The sequence below is a fragment of the Gobius niger genome (assembly GCF_951799975.1).
Source record: "Gobius niger genome assembly, chromosome: 23".
NCBI lineage: Eukaryota > Metazoa > Chordata > Actinopteri > Gobiiformes > Gobiidae > Gobius > Gobius niger.
This window is the reverse complement of record NC_136874.1, coordinates 9712882-9734482: the sequence shown is the minus strand read 5'-3', so window position 1 is coordinate 9734482 and position 21601 is coordinate 9712882. Positions and strand designations below refer to the sequence as shown.

The following is a 21601-nucleotide window of genomic DNA, read 5'->3' as shown; positions in this document are numbered from 1 at the left end:
GTGTGTTTGTATGTGGGGCCCTGCCCACTCAGCCCCCTCCTCTGATTCGCCCCTGGCCCGTGCACTCAGTGCCTGCAGCTTCGTCCTGACTGGACTGTGCAGAGAACGCACTCTAGGCTGCACAAAGTTCATAAACTTTAATCAGGAGCCTCTGGACGTCTGAGATTCTGTTTTAAGTTGCATCTGTTACAGTTACTGTCACATATGAAAGAAAAGTCAATGACTTTGCGTATTTCCACGTTACGATGTCGCGCTTCACATCATATGCTTCAAAAGAGCTCCGCTTTTTTCCATTTCCTAATTTTGATCTTTTTCTGTGAATATGAAGCCAAATTACATCAAATAAAGAGAAGGCTGATCAGAAACCTGAAAAGCATAGAAGCTGATCCCAGTGCCACGATCTGCCTGACTGTTGTTCAACCTACATCCCGCTTTGAGTGAGGCTGCACGGGCTCCTTTTACAAACCGCCTCGAAAAGGAGGGAGATACAGACTCTCATTCATGTGTAGAGATGGAAACAGGGTCTGTAGGACGATGGTTGGATTTTTGGTCAAAGACTGGTACAGTTTATGGGAAATATATACCAATTATTTTGCAAAGAGCCGCATTGTATGAAACATATCCAATCAGGCAAAGAGCCGCACTCCAATTGGCCGTGTGTTGGCCACCCCTGTCCTAGACCTACTCTAGAATCAGTCCTAAATCTCGCTTTAAACTTATTTTACTGAAAAGTTGCATTACTGGGCCCAAACTCAGCTGTTCTAAACTCAGAAGCAGCTGCACGCTCATTTAAATGCATAAAACGCCACTCAAAAACATTCTCCCTAATATTGACACTTACCGTAATACACCTAGATACATCACTTGAATAAATGGAAAGTTCCCTCACTGCTCTTGGAAATAGCGCTCGGAGAAGTGCCAACCGGAGGATTGGAGGAGGCGGCTGCTCTCGTGTGAATAACTAGATTAAGTGCGGGGCTGGAATTAAAAGGGTTCCCGCCGGACCGCGATTGATTGGGCGTTTGAGCGCTGACAGAGCCGTAGATAATCCCGAAGTCGTGCAATAACCTGCGAATCGTCTCCCCCCCTGTTTGTGTTATGCGCTGATCAATGTGGCAAGAGGAGACATGACACCTGATTGTTCTGAGACCGAGCGCTCCCCCGGCTGGCGCCACCGGAGAGATGGCGACGATTGGCTCTTAATGCTGAGGAATGAACGGGGCGTCGCTGACTTCTGAGGGGACGGGTGGGTGAGAGGAGGGCTGGCCCCCGGGTGCTGCTGTTTTGGGTGGGTTCTGAGTCCTTGTGGGACGTGAAGAGGATGAAAGCGGACAGAGGAAGTGGCAGGCGGAGGAGCTCTGACAGTTCTCAGTAGCAGAAGCACAGAGGAGGGAGAGGGAGACATCAAAGGTGCACTCATCAAGTCTAGTCTTGGCTCTTCCTTCAACCACCAGTCAATAAAATAAAGACGCGTACAGCACTACAAGGATTCAACACTACGAAGACTATTGTGCTGCTCTGACTCCATGCAGTAGTGGCTCTTTTATAGACACGTTATTTACTTTATATTGTTTTTTGGCCAGACTTAACTTTCTGGTACAAGCACCAAATCTGCAAAGACCTCCAGTCAGCTCATCGGCCCAATAAGACAAGATTACGCTTTGTACTTATGCAATGTGCCCACACAAATAAAGACAGTGTGAGGAAGCTGCTTGACGGGGAATGACATGCTCACTCTCATTTTGCCCAAGCCTAGGTAATCATTTTACTGGTTGCGAATGTTTAGTCAATACAAAGCCTTGGGCAAACTTTGTAAATATAACGTTCAAGTCTCATCTGTTTCTTAAGGCATCTTACCATTGCAGCGTCGAATTTGAAATGACCTTTTACACCTTTTGTGAGAATTAGTCCAGCTGAATTAAAAGCAGCCAGTTGTTGTGAGGATTGTGAGTGGGCAGCACAACTGGCATGAAGTTTTCAGGAAGTTTGCCTTTATGGATTCATGCATTTTAATGGACACCGTGTGGACTTAGCCTCCGAAAGCTCAGCACGAGTATTCACTGCGCATGTCAGAGCCGAGCAGTGGTGATTTGCCTTGTCTGTCAAAATGAAGACTGGACAAAACTCCCCTATCCATCAGCAGTCCTCAGCACACTGGACCTGTCTGCTTTTGGACAGTCGACAGCGCCTCTCTCTCTAATTGGTCTGGCTGTTGCGTTGGCGTGATGTGAACTCAAGGGAGATTTGTCTTTCCTTTGCGTTAATCACGGCGGGCTGAAGGGTGGGCGGCTAATTTGTTTGCCCGTTCATGTGTCGCACGCAATCTGTCAGACTCCACTGATCTCCGTTTTGACAAAAGAAAAGTATCTTACCGCAGCTGAAACTTTCAGACAAAACCGATTGGAACCAAGCCCCCCCCTGTCCTCTTCACGAATGCACCACAACAGGCCCACGTGCAAAGATGTACATTTCTATGGCCTTGGAAAGTGACACTATTTTTCATTAAGTCAAAGCTAAAGCTCACTGCAGGTATGGCCAAAGTAAAGCTCCATATTTAATTCAGAGATGGATCAAGGTAAAGTCTTGTATGAGTTTGAATACATTAATTCCTGAGGTGGGCACAAAAATGTGAATACTAGAAAATGTTTTATTCAGTTCTTGATAACATAAGACAGAGGTATGTTTTACACACACATTTCAGCCTCATTTGTTTTACCATATAACCAGGCTGTTTTTAGTAATATCTTTGGAGTCGCTTTTTTTCTCCTGAACCTCCTTTGGCTCCGTTTTCCGAGCCCATTCCTCAGCTGCAGAAGGCGTGGGACTAAGGTGAACTATATGTCTGATGAAAAATGCCTGGAGAGCGGCCTCCTCATTAACTGTGATGATCATGAAGTGCCAGGTTCCACCGCTCCACCGAGATGTGACCCATTTCTCCCCTCCACCGCAGCTGCGCCCGCGCCACAGGACACTCCTCGCCATTTACGTGATTTACCACGCATCCATACGCAAAGCATTAGCCCGCTAAATACTGTCTTTACTGTTGGTTGGGATAAAATGCATCGCGGATACTGTGTGTGTAGCCAGTCGGAAAACATTACGCTGGGATCTTGAGCTTAAAGGGAGATTTCAATCCCGAATTGAATTTCTGTGCATCTGTTTGAACGGCTCACGAGGAGAAGGGAGCTGACGCTACACTGATGTACTCTGTCAGTCACAAGTCAGAAAACCCATGTATCCCCGCACCTTTCTGTATTAATACCTCTTACTTTAACAATTTACGTCAGCCAGCAAGGTGAAGGTAAGGCCAAAGGAAAACATTTGGCTCCTCTGATTTTCTAAAAAGGTTTTTTACTGCCACTAACGGTCGCTTACCACAAACAAATAATGACTTAAGTGAGGATCTTGTCATTTTTTTGGACTTTTGCCTGGAAAATGGTCTCATAAGATTTGTGATTGATGCTTTAGATCAAGATTCTGTGAACAGTGTACTTTTTAAACACATTTCAGAACATGCTGATACTATTTTACTAAAGACTTATTAAATGATTGTAAACTGTGTTGTTTTGTGGATGGAACTAACAGACCCCTTGTGGTTTCCGTCCCGATTTCCCTGCTGTGTAATATTGCTTTGTGTTTTCCCGTGCTGACATTCGCCTCCAAAGGCCAATCTGAAGAGTTCTCGCAGGAACCAAGTCTTTGTGGCTAAAGACTTAATAGTGGAGATCTCATGTTGTAATGGGCCTCTTAATTAGGCCTTTATTAAAGCCACAAGCATCGGAAAGGTCAGGCAATCAAGTCTGTGCTTATGTGAAAAGCACCTCAGCACTCGTCTTAGAGTGCAGTGGCAGGTGTTCGGCCTGTTGTCCGCTTCATTTCAACTGGGTCACTTCTAAAAATAGCTTCAACAAAAAGTGAAAGTTCAGAGGGTTCATATTAAAATCAGCTTTTCTCGTCTTAGCCGCTCTAATGCGCTGGTCTGGTCCATAACTTTATTTGTTGGAGGAGGCAAATGTTTTGGTGAAGACGTCCACACTAGTGCCATGGAAGGGGTTGAAGAACGGGAGACTCAAACCCACGACGCTGAGGACAGAATCGAGATGTAGATACAGTATACTGACCAAGTAGAGTGTGAATAATGCAGAGCAAAGTAACTCTGAGTGTCCTAAAAAAGAAGGTGGTATAATTTCACCATTATATCAGCCAGCTCCATATTTGAGTTCATCGGCTGTTTGAAGTTTTTGGGGAGGACACTAACAGCAGCCGACAGGAAGTCTTGGAGGTTCCTTGAAGCTGAAAGTTAATTATCTCCGTCTCCCCGTGGCGTATCAGCGGATCTGACGCTATCTGCAGCCGCCTTTGTGACCGTACAATGACGAGCTTTGAACTGAGCTGGATCCCACATCCCGTCAGTAATCACCGCTGCTGCTGGCGTGGCCGTCGAAAGCAAACACCAGATGTCTTAATGTCTCTGTCGTTCCCCTCACATAAAAGCGGAGAACCGAAAAGTCATTACGTACCTTTTCACTCTGACAACGACGCAATATCGCTCTCATTTTCTCAATTTTCTCTTGAAGGACAGTGGTGCATGTCTGAGAATCTCCGTAATCGCCTTGTCTCCATTACCGGGGCTTTACTTTGACTGGCAGCTGACTGGGAAAGGTCACCGGAGCCCTGCAGTGCTGGGGCGGTCAGGCTGGTGCAGACCGAGCCCTGTATCCATGAGAAGACAATGTAATATAACAGCTAGTGTGCATTATTATGATGGCAGGCTTATTACTCTATACCCTGAATGGCTTGAAGCTTATAGAGCCTGGCTTTTGTTAATCCTCTATAGTAAAGAAAATCCCTGTTCATGGCAGAGTAATTAGGCAGGCCTTATACTGTGTGGCAGTAAGTAAGTTATATGTTTTGTCCACTACTTTTGACCACTGTGGAACCAGCATGTTTACATTGATTAGAAAAGGATGAATTGTGTCTAAAGTGGCTGTTGGATGTCCACGCGATATGATTTATTGTTGAATTCGCTTTGCAGCCTGGTCAGAAACATACAAGGAACACACAACTGTCTTATTGTAAAGGCCATAATCCATCACCGGTCCTGTTCTGAACAGTTTTGCTCAAAGTGTGTTTATTACGTAGCCATCGGTTTGCAAGCATGCTATTAGACAAATGTGAAAGCTTGTTTTCCTTATTTGTTCACATGTCATTCTCACTAGTGCTTGCATTGGCAGCTCCAGGCCACCCTGAAGTCCTGACCAGCCCATGATTTCACATTTTTAACCATAAACTGTCAATGCTAAAGCCAAATAATGCACGATAGTCCATCTAAAGCAAGAATTAGCTCTGTCGTATTGTTAGTCTGTTAAAGGTATAGCGGAGGATGTTCTATTTCCGGGTGGATCATCAAGACGATTGGTCCTCCTAATTGTCAATCATTGTGGTGATATGCCTATGTAAGGTCGTCGTGCGTGCTCGCCCCTTGTTACTTTCAAGCCTATGTGAGTTACGCTGTTAGCCATTCATTGCTGCTTGCAGAACGCATCGAGTCGTTTGAAAATGGGGTCGCAAGAGAAAGTGTCTTCGAAGTGTATGAGAAGAAGAGAAAGGCTTCAGAAGAGAGAAACAAGACCAGAGGGTTTTTGGGAGATTCTTCCTCCTCGGAGGCAGGTTGAGCGTTGCGCATGTGCATTTTTTTTTTAAAGTGGAGAGGGCAGTTCTTTCCTGAAATTCAGGAAAATCCTCCTGTACACCTTTAATTATACCTCATTTATACAGACTTGGGACTGACAAAATGAACATATTTTGACTATGTTGAAAGCTGAGCTCCTCTAATGACATGTTGAAAGCATAACATTTTCACGGCAGAGGGAACCACAGTTGCAGACGTTTTATTAGACTGTTATGGTAATTCCGATGTGCGATCTTCTCCCAGGAAAATAAGCTCATCAGTCATCCTCGCCTCAGACATGATTCCTGCGATAGCTCAGTGTAGCCCAGCTCTGCTCCCACAGGCCCGCCCCGCTAAAACCTAATCACTGTTGGCAAAACAAACTAAAGGCGCATTCTTTCCCGTTGTTAAATAATTAAGACTATTGTTACGTTCTGGCCACACACTGTAATGAAGGCCATATTTTATATCGCGCTGATTAGCCCCGTGACAAAGGAGGCGTAACGTTTTCCAAAAGCATTCGAAAAATTATGTTAATCATAGCGGGTTTCCATGACAAGGGGGGGGAAAAAAAGCGTTGGGATTAGTTTGTGTAATGGTAAAGCCGCATGGTCCGCGGAAGCATGTTTGTATTGCACTAAATGGGTATATCTGCGTGTCGTGAGCCAATTTGTGACTTGATTGCTTATCTGTGCGGGCCTTGTCGCCTCGGCCGTGAGTGGCTCGCTAATGGGCAGCAGTGATTACTCCGGAGCTAAGCTGACAGCTAAGTGTATCGAGAGTTAGCATCAGGTAAGCCACGGCGCATCAACACCGCCCGGAGACGTGTCGCTCAAGTTCACGACCACGGAAGTTCACGTCAATTATCGACACGCGGCGGGACAGCAGCTGTGACAGGGGCTTCACCTTGAATAGGACAGTGGTGCCTTTCTAAGGGGACTGTTATATATCCAAACATAAAAGCTTCATCATGTGACTTTTATGTTAGAGATTGGGGCTGAGGGTCTGTCCACTTGATGAAATACTATTCAACTACACAACTGGGATGATAGAAAGAGCACTGAGATGTATGGTGCTTAAAACTTGAAGAGCCAAATCCTCACGAAAAGGTCTAATATTAGTGTTTCATTGGGATTTCTGTCCATTTTTGCAACATTAAAGCAGCAGAAAGCCATTGTAAGTAGTTTATTAATCAAAGTGTGTGCGGGGAGGCTCAATTAGATTGGAGAGGATTTCATCTGACCTTTTTCTCAGCACAAGTGCTTTTCCAATGTTCTCATGAAAGCCCCAGCCGTCAATAGTTTGTTGCGTTCGTCAGGAGGCCGAGGCGTGCGCGCGGAATACAGATGAGCTTTTGTGTGATTAGCCTTAAAACACGCCGCACGGTCCGTGTCAAGACACATTTAAGTCCAGTTCGCAGTTGGCCATGGGAAAAAGCAGCCTCCTCTGCTCTTCGGCTGTTGCCTTTTGCGTTTGACAGAATGAGTCCAACCCTGCTCCCAATTAAAATGCATTTATTCCTCTGTAAACTGTACTTTTACACATTCACAAAGCGTGTTTATTTAAAGTCTTTGATGTCTGTCTCTTGCTATCGCTCTTCTCACTGGCTTTTATTTTCTTTCATAGGAGCGCTGTGAGCTGAGGGGGAGAGCGTATCGCCTCAGATGAGAGCCAGGTACGCTGCATTGTCCTAACATTATGCCTGTTTGTCACTCAGTGGAGCCGCCCGTTTTCCATGAATTCAAAAGTTGCCTTTACATGTCACAAGCAATACAAATACGCAGCACAAAGCCCTGAATGGACCTTATTGTTTAAGCACACGGCTGCAACAGAGTTTAATGAGGTGCTGGCTTCATCGCCGCGGCAGGCCTTTTACAATCCGACATTCCCTTTGCCTTCAAAGGGAATTAGCAGATGAATTATTGAGCCAAACCACTGCGCATCTCAGCCCTTCAAGACTCTCTTTTCAAACCTGCGGAGCACTTATATTTATTTGAAATGATGGCATCAAACAAGCGCAGATGTTTTTATTGACTGAAAAAGGCAAGCTCGTGGTATCTACAGTGAGCGAGCACTTGTCGAGCTCTAAAAGCACATGTCTGGAGAGTTGACTGGAGCAATAAAGATGTTATACAACGTGTTCTCAGAATAGTTGGAAACAATGGATAATTGCAGTTGAGGTGAAGTGCATCAGCTGCTTTCTTCTGACTAGAGTCCCAGTAGTTCTCCAATTTTCTATGTCATCAATTATTTGACCTTCCTGTATCACCATATATGCTGGTCTAAAAACTGGGGATGCACCGATACCGCGCGCTTGTACTAATGTGGTCCTCACACCAAAAAGCAAAGAGCAACAACCTGGAAATATTCCACATAGAGCTGACTTTATTACAGACTACACTTCCTAAATCAGAGCCTAACTGCGATTCTTAAGCCGCTTTATGCTTATGGGCTTAATTCATCTATAAAACTTAACGGAAATGCAAAATACAGAGATACAGCATGCACATATTGAGCATATTGAGGCTACTTGCTAAGTTGCTCTAGTCTAAAAAACATACATACGGGAAACTCCACAGAGTTGTAGTAAAGCAAAAAGAGGCCAATTAGGAGTAGTAATAAATAGCCATCTCGAACATGGACTGTTCTGTCCATGATGGCATATGTTCAATTCCAATATAACTCTTAAAAGGGAAGCCTACTTTACTCAAGGAAATGTAAATGAGTAAAGTAGCTAATTACTAACCAATCTGCTGGGAGAAAATCTGTCTATAAACTGTCTTTACACTTCAAAAAGTATGTTCAAGAAAATGCCTTGTACTCGTTTTGGTTTGAGAAAAAGTGGTACCGGTGCATCCCTACTAAAAACAGTTTCAAATAGACCGAAATCAGAAAAAAGGCCTTAGCTATGGATGAATAGGAATAGTCTCTTGTCTCTTAAACCACTTCATACAGTGCAATATTCACTTTATATATATAAAAGTTGATGCATTTCAGCAGATGTGTTTGAAGCAGATTTTGCATAATGTTTTTAGAGCAGGGTCAAATACTGCTACGATCTATTCCGAATGAATCAGGCCGCTCTCAGCGCGTCTAAAAAGCAGCAGTTTATTGTGATGATTCTGATGAAGGCTTTGAGCTCTGTTTTTGATTGGATTAGTTCCACGCTGTGACATAGCGTTATTTCAGACGCACACATCCGCCTTGTACTACAGCAGAATACATTGAGCTCATTACACTCCGCATATGCAGCGCACATATGCTCCTCTTGGTAAAGCCAATCAGGCAGAGCATCTCTCAATAAGAAGCTAAGCCTGTGCCATGCCTGTGCTGTGGGGAACGGCTGGTGCGCGATGGCCTGCGGGGACACACACTGTTAGCATACATATGTCAGACGCTCCGGCGAAAGTTCAAATCAGCTTCATGGGCACTTCCTCCAGCGCCACAGGCAGAGGATCAGGCTTAAAGGTCACGGACAGGCCCATACCGCTGCCTTTAACGCTCAATGTGTGTGACGCTCTCCCACACGCCTAATCACCGCTCGCCACGCTAAATTACTAAACGAATCGCATTACTAATCTGCATAAAATTAGCATTCTCTATCCATAAACAGCTTCTTTACAGAATCACAGCAAGACACATTGTATTTTCTCCACTAAATAAGCCTCCACTGCTTTGGCTGAACTCACCAATGAAAACAAAATGCTTTTTAAATTGTGGTCTTAATTGAAATCCAGGATGAAGCGGCGTGGATGAAAGCCCCTCTGCGGTGGCGAGTACTCTTTTTGTTGCTGTCCCTTGTTGAAAGAAAATAAGATTGGGTTTCAAAGCTGTATCTAATCACAAAGCACAAAGAGGTGGCTGGATTTTGGGGAGCCACACGAGTTGGTTTGTGAATGCAAAAGGCGCGTGTGGCTCTTGGTGACCTCAGGATAGAGGACTCGGAGAACACAGAGGCAGCCTGAGGGAGGAAAGCAGCCGTATTCGCTTTGAACTACTGCCATCGCTCTTGGACTGCCTCTCTAGGGGGCGCTCTATGAAAATGAGCAAATATCTTAAAGTGAGGACATTGTGTAGCTCCTTTCTCTCATTTTCATTCGGTAACTCGACTCGATCTGGACCGCTTGAATATTTAATCAGCCCTGAGATTACAGTGTTCAGGGTCGGAGCCTGTGTCTTTCCTATTTGCATAGTTAAGTAAAATGTGGGCCTATGGTAATTCACTTTAGTAGGTGTAGAACTACAGGCTATGGATCCGTGTTCATTCAGACAAGTCATTTTAATTTAGTTTTAGCCTTAGACTTTTAGCTTTTTCAGTTTTTGCAGTCAAAGTGCTCTGTTTTATTACATACTTGAACACAGATACTACTGGACAGTTATTACTCCAATCAAAAATGTAATATTTGCTGACAACATTGATTAAGTATTCAAAGCAGATGGCACCTGGATTCCCCACCTGTACAGCAACTCTAAATTAATTTGATTCAAACATGTTTATTCCTGTTGCATGGACTTTCTCATTTGCGAAAAAGCACAGACTTGAATGTGAACGATACTGGGCTCTTTCATTCACTGACATTGAAAGCTTCACTTTTTATCCTATTTCAATTTGCAGTTTTATTGGTAGATGAAAATATCTGATTGTTAATGGTACATTGTGTCCGATTCAACTGCAGGCCTTCCTTCACACTCATTTTCTCGCAAGTTTCCAAGTTGCTTTTGTTGGCATTGATACAAAGTTGTTTTTACTGTTGCATAAGCCATTGAGTTCTTTCTAAACTGAAGGTTACTACAAAATAAGATCTGGAAAAAGCTCCTTAAGATGCACCGCAAAGAAGAACGCATATAGCACTTACAGCAGTTACCTTGATTTGAAGTGCCATTCTCACTGCTCTTTAAGTATTCAGTTCAATTTATTTAGCATGACAACAGCCGCAGAGGGAACTTCAAAAATCCACACAGACCTTGTATTAATAACAATAACGTAACAGTAAACTCGACTAAAGCTATCACATGCAGAAATAACTAAAGTGTAACTAAAACTATAAGCACTAAGACAAAAACTTAAAGGGCTGTTGTTTCACTGTGGAAAATAAAATGCTATTTGAATAGAGCTCCCACCAACCTACAATCTAAATCAGAGCCTCTATTGGTCTGCAGTTGTCATTGTCTACCATGTTTTCTTATCTTCTTGTCTTACAGCCCAGTAAAAATGATTTATTGCTCATGTGTGTAAGATTTCCAGTCTTAAAGTGCAGAGCTGATTGGAAACTGTGTGAGTAAAGCAAAATAATTGCCCTGAACTGTGGGAACAATGTGGTAAAGAGTCTCCTTTGGTGTATAATGGCGGACTATAACTGTAATTGCCATAATGGATGGATTCATTAGTGGTCCGGTGTAGTCTTCACTCATGGACTGTGTGATTGAACGGCACACGATCCAGCTGCGGGACGTATTTGCATAACTTCATCATAATTAATCAAACGCACCTCGTCCCGCGCTTTATCATGTCTGAAGACCAATTTCTCCATCTTTTCCCTATGAATACATTAGAGCGGCAGTCATACATCTCCTGCCTGTCCTTGTGAGGAGGAGAGAGGCTCAGCGTAACAGGCAGGAGACCACCGCCATCGGCGCCTCGGCCAATCGCCCTGAGTAATGGGACGTGCGCGGGAGATACGGCCCGCACAAAGCCGTACACAGAAGCAGGAAAAGCCTCTCTGATTAACGCCAGGGTGGATCTCATTAGTCCATTTCGCCGATCAATCCCAATTGAATTATCGCTGGTCGTTAGGAGCGTAAACTGGTGCGCCATCTCAGGGGGAATGCACTTGGATGATCGGACTGAACTCAACATTAAGAGTCGATGCTCATGTCACAGAGGTGCAGGGTTTATTGTATTTCCACTGAAAGACATGTTTTGTTCCGACGTGAGCTTTGACTGAACCAGGTCATTTGAGCATCTTTCATAAGACAAGCTTTTGCCCTGTTCTCTCCTTGGCACACTCTTAGATTAATTAAAGCAGCACTAAGTAACTCTCAGAGGCCATAAGCGCCACTGCAGGTGTTGTAGCATGTTGCATTTTTTCTTTTTTTTTACTCAATTGTCTGTGAGAGTAAATACTACGCTGACAGAAAAGACACGGGGAGAGAGGGATATTGTACGTCCAATTACACAATGGAATGCCTGTTAGCCTGTTAGCTTCTTCTTCGTGATTCTATTTCTGTATATTGCTCCTTCGACCGGGAGGCAGTGAAGTTGCAATTGTGGATGAAAGACCCCCAAACATCCCATTAACACTTGTATTAAGTCCCCCAGAGGGACTAGAAAAGGATTTATTAAGATAAACAAGTTACTTAGTAGTGCTTTAAGTACTAGTACTCATTTACAAATCTAAGAGTCAGCTTATTTTCTTTTCAGGCCCTATACCTGATTTACTTATTCTTTTACTAACAATAAAAGCGGGAGCGCAAGTTGTTTTGATCCAATCTCACGCATTCCTAACATCACAGTTTTTCACAAGTTTAAATCTTTTGTGCAGTGTTACTGTTGTAATAATTTAAACAACATCCAGGTGCTGATTCGCGATCAATAAAAAGGCTTTGTAATCGTGCACATATTGTATTTTGTCCCTGCCTGCTTTTACAATATCCTGAAGCACAAAACACATTTTTATTTCACTTAAAAACTTGGTATAGGCATCTGTAATTGTGGCACCGAGTTTTTGGGAACTTCTCCAAACCAGGGCTTACAAACTAGGCTTGTGTCTACAGAAACATCTTTGAAATGAGTCCGTCTATTGAACAACTCTTTAAATAAACAAATCCCAAAGATCGGGCTCCTATTACAGAGCCATGAATCCCATCAGTACTCGTTTGGTGCCGATCATTGAGCCGCAGCTGCTCCGCCGCTATCTCACTCAGGCCAGACAATCAGCGGTGACGATAAAATCATTAAAGCTCATTGTACAGTTGACTCGCTCTCTCTGGCTGCTATTGTTTGGCATTACTCCATTTCAAAAGGCCCATTTGCGATTATGGCGTCAGGAACAACAACCGCCCAAGCTCTCAGAGAGTCTCCAAATCAATGAAGTGAGTCTTTTATAAGCTTTTCCAAACATAACAGCGCGGAAGGCCGTTCTCCCACGATTAGACTTGTCAGGTTAAGTGAAACCACTGTAGTGTTTGTGTTGGGGAGCAGCATCTAATAACAACCGCCTCAGTCAGCGTGTGAGTGTGTGTGTCCCGTCAGGAGATTCCGTTCCGATCAGCGGCGAATGGACCAAAGGGCGATTAACACGAGGCCAAGTTATTTGTCTTCATGGGTGAATCAGAGCGACGTCCCGGGAGCTCACCTGCCCCGCTGTATTCCTGCTGATGAACAAGATTACAAATCATATCTGAGGCGGAGCAGTCCCGGGTCACGCGGTAAATGCAGATTCTGTAGAGTCAGCTGTCGCTCTCACACTGACCTGCTGTGCTCTCATTAAGCAATGAACATGGGCCGATATGTATCCAATGGACAGTAGAGGGACCACCATGCAATTACTCCGCCCGTGTTAGGCTAAATAAAGGCAGTAGATTAGATATTGCAACAAACCAGCCCTGTTTGCTTTTGAATATTGAGAGCATTTCACCCTAAAGCCTGTGCTGGATGTTTTTGTGGTTGAAGATGAATGTCTGCAAATGTATTTTGTAATAGGTTGAATGCTCCAGAAAGCACAGTCAGCCCCTTCTGCCCCGTCTGGTGCGGGGAAAACACTATTTTACACTCTAGAACTGAACTGAGAAGGCTCATAAAGCGGGATGTCGCGTCAGATCAGTGAATTAAGATGTCCTGGATTGTGTTATGGAGTTAGTTGGTTTTGGAGAAGAATTAGCTCTATATCTAAAGAGCTCGGAGCAGGCTAAACAAATTAATTGCTGTCTTCACGGACATCAATAAGCCCAGTCAATGAGTCTGCACTTAGTGAGCCTTCGTGAGCGTCCTCCACAACCTTTTATAGCCTGTGCTTTTAGCCAGCGCCAGGCCCGCGTGAAGGGGTCCGCTCTCTCTCTCCACAGAGGTCAAAATGCAGCTCTCTACTTCATCAGAGGTTAATTTGCGCTGGAGAAGCTGTAAATACTGTTTACCCTGGCCTTCGATCCTTGCCGCTCAGTCGTATACTATACCAGAGCGTCTGTTTTGCCCGGTGAAAATGCACATCCTCTCGAGCGGCACTGACAAATGGAGGTTTCATCTAAAGCGAAGGTCGTGAGGCGCTTTTGTTTGGGAATCACTCAAGTGTTTCCGCACTTTTCACCCGGCGCTAATTTCACACTGCTCTGACACTTCCTCGTGAGGAGTCTATTAGCGCCAGTCAATCCGCTCTCACCTGCTCAGTACTGGGAGACGTTAGGAATGACAATGTGTTCAGTATAATCAGTGCTGTATCTCAGAAGGCCCAGAACGAGCTCCTGGTATACACTTGTCCATGCTGTTAGCAACTGTCTGGCCTTATTTGACTGAGCATTGTAGTAAATGAAGCAGCGAGCAGGGAAAGAAAACTGTCAGCGAGATCAAGTCAAGTTCAACTGTCCATTGACAAATAAACAATGTATTTGAAACTAGTCCTGGAACAAGTGAAATCTAAGTCAAGACCCACAAAGACAAAGCTCAACAGAACTCGTTTTTCATGCATAGATGCAGCATAAGCATTAACCCAAGCTCTAGAAGGTCTTGTTTGCTTCCCGGTCTGGGCAGTTTGTCTTCATTATTGCTGGGTATGATAAGTGCCTTGGCAGAGATGCGCGCTCTCTGGTAATTGTAGTTTGTCCATTGTTGCTCTTCTCTGACGTCATGGCTTCTGAATCTCTAATGTTTATAGTTCTGTAGCGGCTGGTCATTTCTGTTTGTCGATGGCATTTGCAGTGATTATTGCTGCTTTGAAGTGAGATATTTTGATATAGAGCTAAAAAATGTGCCCAGAGGCCTCACCTGAGCTGTTCTCCCTCCCACAGAGCAGAGAAATGAGGAGCTGTGTCAGATCCTGTACCGGTGTTTTGTGAGTTCATATGAAGCGTGCTGCCTTCAGGGCGCGCTCTCGGGCGCCGGAGCTCTGGCCGCGGTGCACGTAAAGACGGGCTGCCAGGGCCTAATGCACATGTGATGTGTGAGGCTGACTGCTGATGACATTCTATCAAGGTGAGAAGTGCCGGCAAATGCTGCTTGGTACCTGCTGTTTCCTCTCCTCTGTACCAAATACTCACAGCCAACGTGAAGAGGCGGATAGAGCTACCAACACGGCACTCACAATATCAGTCCAGTGAAAAGGGGGTTGGTAGAAGGGAAAATAAGCACAGATTGCAGACATTTTCACTTTGTAGCACATGATTTTCTTAGTGTATCCTTTGCAAACATAGACATTGATAGAATACCTTAAAGTTGTCCAATTTTGATGCAGGGGATGACATTGGGCCAAGAAAGAGAAAGCGAAAAGTAAGAGATTGGGGAGTGAGCTGTGAGAATCCCACACAGCTCATTGTATGCTGCTATTGCCTCCTTAAGGTGATGCAGCAGTTCGCATGTTCATCTCCATCTAGGTGGGTTTCCTTTGGGTGCTCCAGTCTCCACCACCTAAAACCATGCACAATAGGTTAAACCCTCTTGCTCGGGGCTCCTGACTCATAAACCAAGCTCAGGATCTGGGGATAAGCTCCAGACGTGACAGTTGAACATGAAGAACTATGAAAATAATAAAGTCTCTTAACTTAAATTCCGAAGACTCCCTGGATGTTAAGCTTGATGATTTGTGCCTGGTGAATAAAAAATAGTGTAGCTGGTTTCTGCATCTGGCTTGAAAACACAAGACAAGGTTAGCACTTGTGCTTGAGCCACTCTCCCTCTGCTCTCCTCTGCCCCGCTGTTTTCTTTTTCCCGGAGGTGTTTATTCACAGCCTGTATCTCTGCGCACAGGCCAGTTTGACGTGGACTGCTCAGCTTCCTGCGTCGTTCAGTGCTGTAGTCTTTTGTGCATTGAATGAGCGATTGCCTACTCTTAACCATGCACAACTTTGATAAAGCCAAAGACTGCACAGATGAATAGCCCTCCCTCCGCACTGACGACGCGCTTTTATGCAACGCCAGTGCTCCACTTCAGCGCGTGGGGGTTAACGGCACAATGCGCCTCGGATGCAGCAAAATTAGAAGTATATAAATTCAAAAAGACAACTTTTCAATTGCAATTTATCATGTCCGCTTTCATCAACGAGGTCATTTTTCATTCAGGTTTTAAAGAGCAGAGAAATGTGCAGAGGCAAAGCAGAGCAGCTCGTGGAAGAGCGTGTCCTGACTTCAAGGTAAAGGATGATAATGAAAGTGCACAACGGTTAGTTGAGAGAGTTTTTGCTTGGTTTAAACATGTTCTTTTCTATTTGGTTCCTTCTAATGAGAGAAATGTCTATGTGAACTTCATGGCCGCGAGCATCCAGGCACACGCCGTACTTGTCTCAATTCGTGGGAGGGCCGTTCTGTGTAGCGTTTCTGCTCATTTGAAGTGCACAATGCTAAGTGCTCTGTGTTGGTGGTACATTATGTAAAAGCCATTCACGGGATAATTTCAATGCAGAAGTACCTTTCTATGGTACTCCTGCTGTAGAGAAGGAGGTGTGGAGTCTTTCATTTAAACTAAATTTGGAAAGAAAATAATTTTCATCCCATGGTCTTGAGCTCTGGGTCATGAGCAAAAGGTTCAGGAAGTGCCCGGGGTGGAGGAAGTGCTGTATGATTAATGCTCCTGTTACAGCTAGAAGCAGAAGATGAAGCAAGTGTCAATATATGACACTTTACCCATATTTATTGAAAAAATCTTTGAAGGACATGGCTCAAAGCTGCTGTGAACAAGTTTTTGAGATCACAGTGGCAGTCTTTCAGCTCTCACTTTAGCATTGCTAAATGGTTGTTCATAGTTTTTGAGCGTGTGATTCTGTGGAGATTATTTGGCCACACTTGTACCTCCTCCGTGTGTCTGAATGAAGCATGCCCTTGTCTTATCACAGCCAAGTCACTGCGGCGTTTGCTAATTCTTCACGGAGACACAGATGAATAGATACTCGGGTCATCCCCCAATCATTCTCCCATGTCACATTATATCTGCCCCCTGTACAAAAGCTCAAGCTCTAATCGCACAGGAGCACACAGCGTCTCATTCATAACACTGCACTCTGCACTTTGTCAAACCTGCTGCCGGAGAAGCTTTTCTTGGAGCTGCTTTAAAAAAAAAAAAAAAAGCAGTTCAAGGACTCAACAAGGGCTGCCGTCCCGAGGGCCCCCCGCGGAGACAATGACAGGTCCTCCCTCCGCCTCTCACGCCCACCGATTCCCTTCCTCCTGCCCGGCAAACAACACAACCTCGACCTTGCGGCAAATCACCACCAGCAGCTACACAACACTGTACACCTGAAGATCAGGGGAGGTTCCTATTGTGGACTGGACATGCTGTTAAGTTAAAGATTATGTTTCTTAAGGTTACCAAACAAGCCTGGCCTAGTGGCTGCGGACACCTGGATTTTCTTGGATATACTCATTATTTCACCCTTTCTGTACGTACTTGATCCTCGATATTTTGCTTTCAGTTTCTATAGTGTGAGTTTGAATGAGTGGATGATTCATTTATTCAATCAAGCACACTGAGAGCGTTCTACCATTTACCTTTTTTTTTAGTTGAATTGCAGTAAATGTTTTAAACAACTAGTCAGACTTTTTTGTGATGGGACACTATTCATGACAGATTTATTCAAACGCTGCCCTCTAAAGTAGGACCTAATTCACAAAGCAGAGCAGTGCTCATTGTTGTCAAAACCGAGATTGAACAACACAAAACAATGAAGCATAAATTCATTTAATTTTCATGTGAAACTACAATTGTATTGTGTAATACCTTTGGGCATAATGTGTGCATTGAATAAGCTGTGTTTGAAAGAGTGAAATGAGTGCTCTGACAAAAGGAGAAGGTTTCCGGAGCTGAGCAAACTCTGGATTGTGTTCAAGGTTTTGTGTTTAAATGGCGGCTCGGTGCAGTGAAGAGTGTTTAGTGAGTTATCAATAGTGAAAATCTGTTTCCTAAATTTACTTATCTGAACTGAGTCCAAGTGAATCTGTTAACCTCAAGTCTTTATTGTTGGAGTTAGAGTTCGAGACAAGTCTTCAATTTGTGATCATCCATGAGTAATCAGTTAATCGTGAGTGTAAAACTTTAACTTTGACAGTCCTCAGTTTGCTTTCCAAGTGGAGTCACAGGTGCGAGTCCAGGATTTGAGTTGTACATCCGTGCCCTCCCTCTCACTCATCCTCACTCTCAGCTCCAGGGACAATTTACAGTCCTGCCCCCTCCCTCTGCCCCTCCTTGTTTATTTATGACCCCTGGCCCTCCATTGAAGGGCATTATGGGCAGGGATTAGAGCGCAAACAGCTCTGGCACACACTCTCCGCTCTCATTACTCACTGCTTGTCCACAGAGATGGTCCAGGAGGCAGGCGGAGCGGCGAGGTGTCGAGCAGGTGACACTGATGAGGGAGAGTGTGCAGCAGAGACGAGGCAACACTTGACACCAATGGAGAGGACGGAGAGATTACAGACCTTTACCTTGTTCTAAGGAGAAGACGATAATACGCCGTTCGTTTCCAATGATGGATGGCCTCTATATAAATCACACTGTCAGGCTCAAACTTATCTTTCCACATTTAGAGCCAGCGGGAATTGAACACGGACATGTGAGAATGGAATTACGTATGATTTTATCAGTTATTTCGACTATTCTTTGGCGCTTATCTCAAGACTGAGGAGGCATCAAATCGAACTATCTGAACACATATTTCATTTGGTGACAGTTTCAGTACTGTTTCTGTTTGATCAGCTGCAGTAACGAAAAGTCACTTGTGCTGCTCCACTCTTTGCCAATGGTACTGAAGCTGAATTTGAAGGTGAGGTGCAAATATTTCGTTCAAAGTTAATGGGTTCTCTCCTCCGCCCATTCCCAGTAAATGTCCCCAATAGCCAAAACCAACAGCCTCTCCATCTCCTTTTCCTAGTCTGTAGTTAAAGCTCTAAATGCCACTTCTTAGACTAACTTGTCTTTCATCCAAGCTCAAAGAAATCCTCCTGGAAATGCTCATCGGGTTGTTTTCAGCGAGAGCCTTGTCAGATTGATATGAGCTGCAGAGGACATGTCACTCTGGCTTTGGCAGGTTAGGTCAGTATGACATCTCCCCCAGCCCTTCAGCCGGTGGGACCAGGGAACTTGGTGAATGTAAAATAGCTGCAGGCGCAAAATAAATTAATAAATCTGCATCAATTTTTTCTGCATCAATTTCTGTGATTAAATGGCCATTGTCCTGGGACCATTGCCACGATGAAGTCACCTCGAACAACATTAAATTGGAGCGTTGTCACTATGAAGTCACCTCGAAAAGTTTTTTGAATTTGAACTTAATAAAGGGTTCAACTTCCCTTTCTACTCCCTTCCATTGAGCTGTCAGAAGGATGGGACTCGCCTCTCATCGCCGTGGCAAGGCTACAAGGATACGGTACAAAAAAGAGCAGCCTCGTCGCGTTGTGCAAACTTTGCCCATGATGCACCGCGCTGCTGCATAGTGACAAGCTCCCAGCGTGATGAGCAGAGGTGCTAACTGCTGCTGCTTTTCACTCTGCCAGGTGTGAGCCATTTTAAACCGTCATAATCTCTCACATTATCGCAAATGGACAGTAAACGTTTAGCACATACAAATAAACGCCGAGCTTTTCACACCGTCAAGAGGCAGGTGGCGAGGAGAGAGCACAATGATAAAAAAAAGATGGACGTTTTATATTCATTTTAATTGTTTAACAGTTATCGTACGCTGTGGAAAGACTCATTTCAGTTTTTCACCTGGGTAGTTTTGGACACTTGTTGGACTGATGTAAGCGTAAACAGATGAAATGAGGTCACTCCTTTGTGCATGCAGACTTAGTCCTTTGTTTGTGTGAGCTTTGATGAAGAGGTCAGTCGGAGGAAGGCCTTGCATAGCGACCTGGGGTTGCGGATTGTTAATAGCAGCGTGATGCGATTGCGTGGGCAGGTCTACAGCACCAGGTGGGAGCGTTGTACAAAGCAACACACAGCCACTGCACCTTTTATACACACAGAACCGTTAAGTCAGCTCGCTTCATTCCCGTCTGTGGCTGATTTGCTGTAGTGGGTTGCCGTGGGTAACCATGGGACCCTACGCTGGCGGCAACCTCAAGGACTGCCCGTATCAAAGAGCGCAGCAGCTAAAGCCCGCTAAGACGGTGTTAACGTGAGAGCGACATTGGCAGTGAAATGAATGAAACTTTTTGTTCTCATGTGATATTTGACCTTCAGTGGAAACACATACGTCCACTGCTCTCACCTATTACCTCCTCTGCTGACTGCGCCAATGTGCTTTAATTAAAAGTGTGCAACAGCGGAGATAAAGGCGGACCTGATAACACGCACGTCCTCCGGGGCGCTGGACATGTACCGAGCGATTGAGGGCAGTCACTGGGGGAGACTGGGAATTGGCTTTTTCACTGATAAAATATGTAGAATGAGGTGATGATTTGGCTTGTTACAGCATTAAGAATACCAGCAGAGGAATACCAGCTTCTTACTCTCCAGCAGAGGGGATTTATTGTTTTATTTGGTTGGGACAGTGCATGTTAATGGACATACATACCACACCGGATTGTAGCCTTGGTTTAGTTTCCATCCGTCATCCCCCATACATGTTTCTAGTGGTAAGGGAAGCCGCAGTACCCGGAGGAAACCTACACAGACACGTGGAGAAGATGCAAACTCCACACAGAAAGGCCCCGTGACCTTTATAGCTGTGAAGCACGAGCACTAACCACTATACTACCGTGCCACTGTGCCACCCTTTAAGAGACCATTCTTTAGTCATCAATGTAACATTAATGCTGCGACTTCAACTGACTAATTAACTGTTTTCATAAGGAAGCAGTGGAAAATGCTCCTCAACAACAGCCTGGAGCATTACTAACATGCGTTAATGAAATTTGTGCCGCTCCAAAGCCCATCTTGAAACATATTAGCTCTAAAACAACTAATGAAAGGAGCATGCTGATCACATGAGGACATGCAGCTACAAGGGATTCTTTAAAAAATCTATCTGTTTGAGATGTAATTAATATTTGATATGCTGTAAAATATTCAGTGTTAGTTGTATTGTAGGCTTCCTGCTCCATCTTGGAAAGATATTGCGCATGAAATGAGAGGAGGGAGTAAAACAGGCCTCAGTGACTGTAAGTGAAAACGATCCACCAAAGTGTAATGGCCTCCTGCTCTTCTCTCCCTCTCTCCCTCTCTCCCCTCCTCTCCCGCTCATCAGGACGGCAGTAATGTATGGCTCCATGTCGGGTCATGTAAGCCGCTAATGAGAGCGCGGCTGATGAGGATTACAAAAGTAATTAATTCTCCAAGGGAAAGTTTTTACTCAGCCACTGTCAGTGCATCTCACAGCCACCCGCTTACATGACTTAGACAGCCTTTATCCAGATTACCAAGTCATGCACGGTTATGACATGAATGTGTAGATTTTTCCATAGATTTGATAACAGAAGTTGGACCAAAGCAGTGGTTTTGTATCACTATATTCTATGACATATTTCGTCTTTTAAGGCAGTATAAAAGCTTAATAAAGCACAATATGAGACCATTAACAGACTTTCTAATAGTATTATCATGTCCATCACGTGTTGCGCATCACTTAGGCGCAGATCATTAATAGTCATTAGGACATTCTCTGCTCGGGGTTTGTTCATTTTCCAACTCATTTCACCCAAAGCACAAGGTTGACATTGCCATTCACGTCCTGTATCTGCGGCACTCGGGTCACGCTCGCTGCCTCCGAACATTACACTCATTTAGCGAGCGG

General features: G+C 44.5%; 1 protein-coding gene across 1 annotated transcript in view; it reads left to right on the top strand.

The window, feature by feature from the left end:
• Positions 1 to 21601, top strand: part of LOC306981836 (beta-1,3-galactosyltransferase 1-like) — a 75102-nt gene that overhangs the window by 25971 nt on the left and 27530 nt on the right. Inside the window, exon 3 of the mRNA XM_079581561.1 lies at positions 7298 to 7346. The gene's annotated coding sequence lies outside the window, so the exon portion shown is untranslated. The remainder of the gene's footprint in view (positions 1 to 7297; positions 7347 to 21601) is intronic.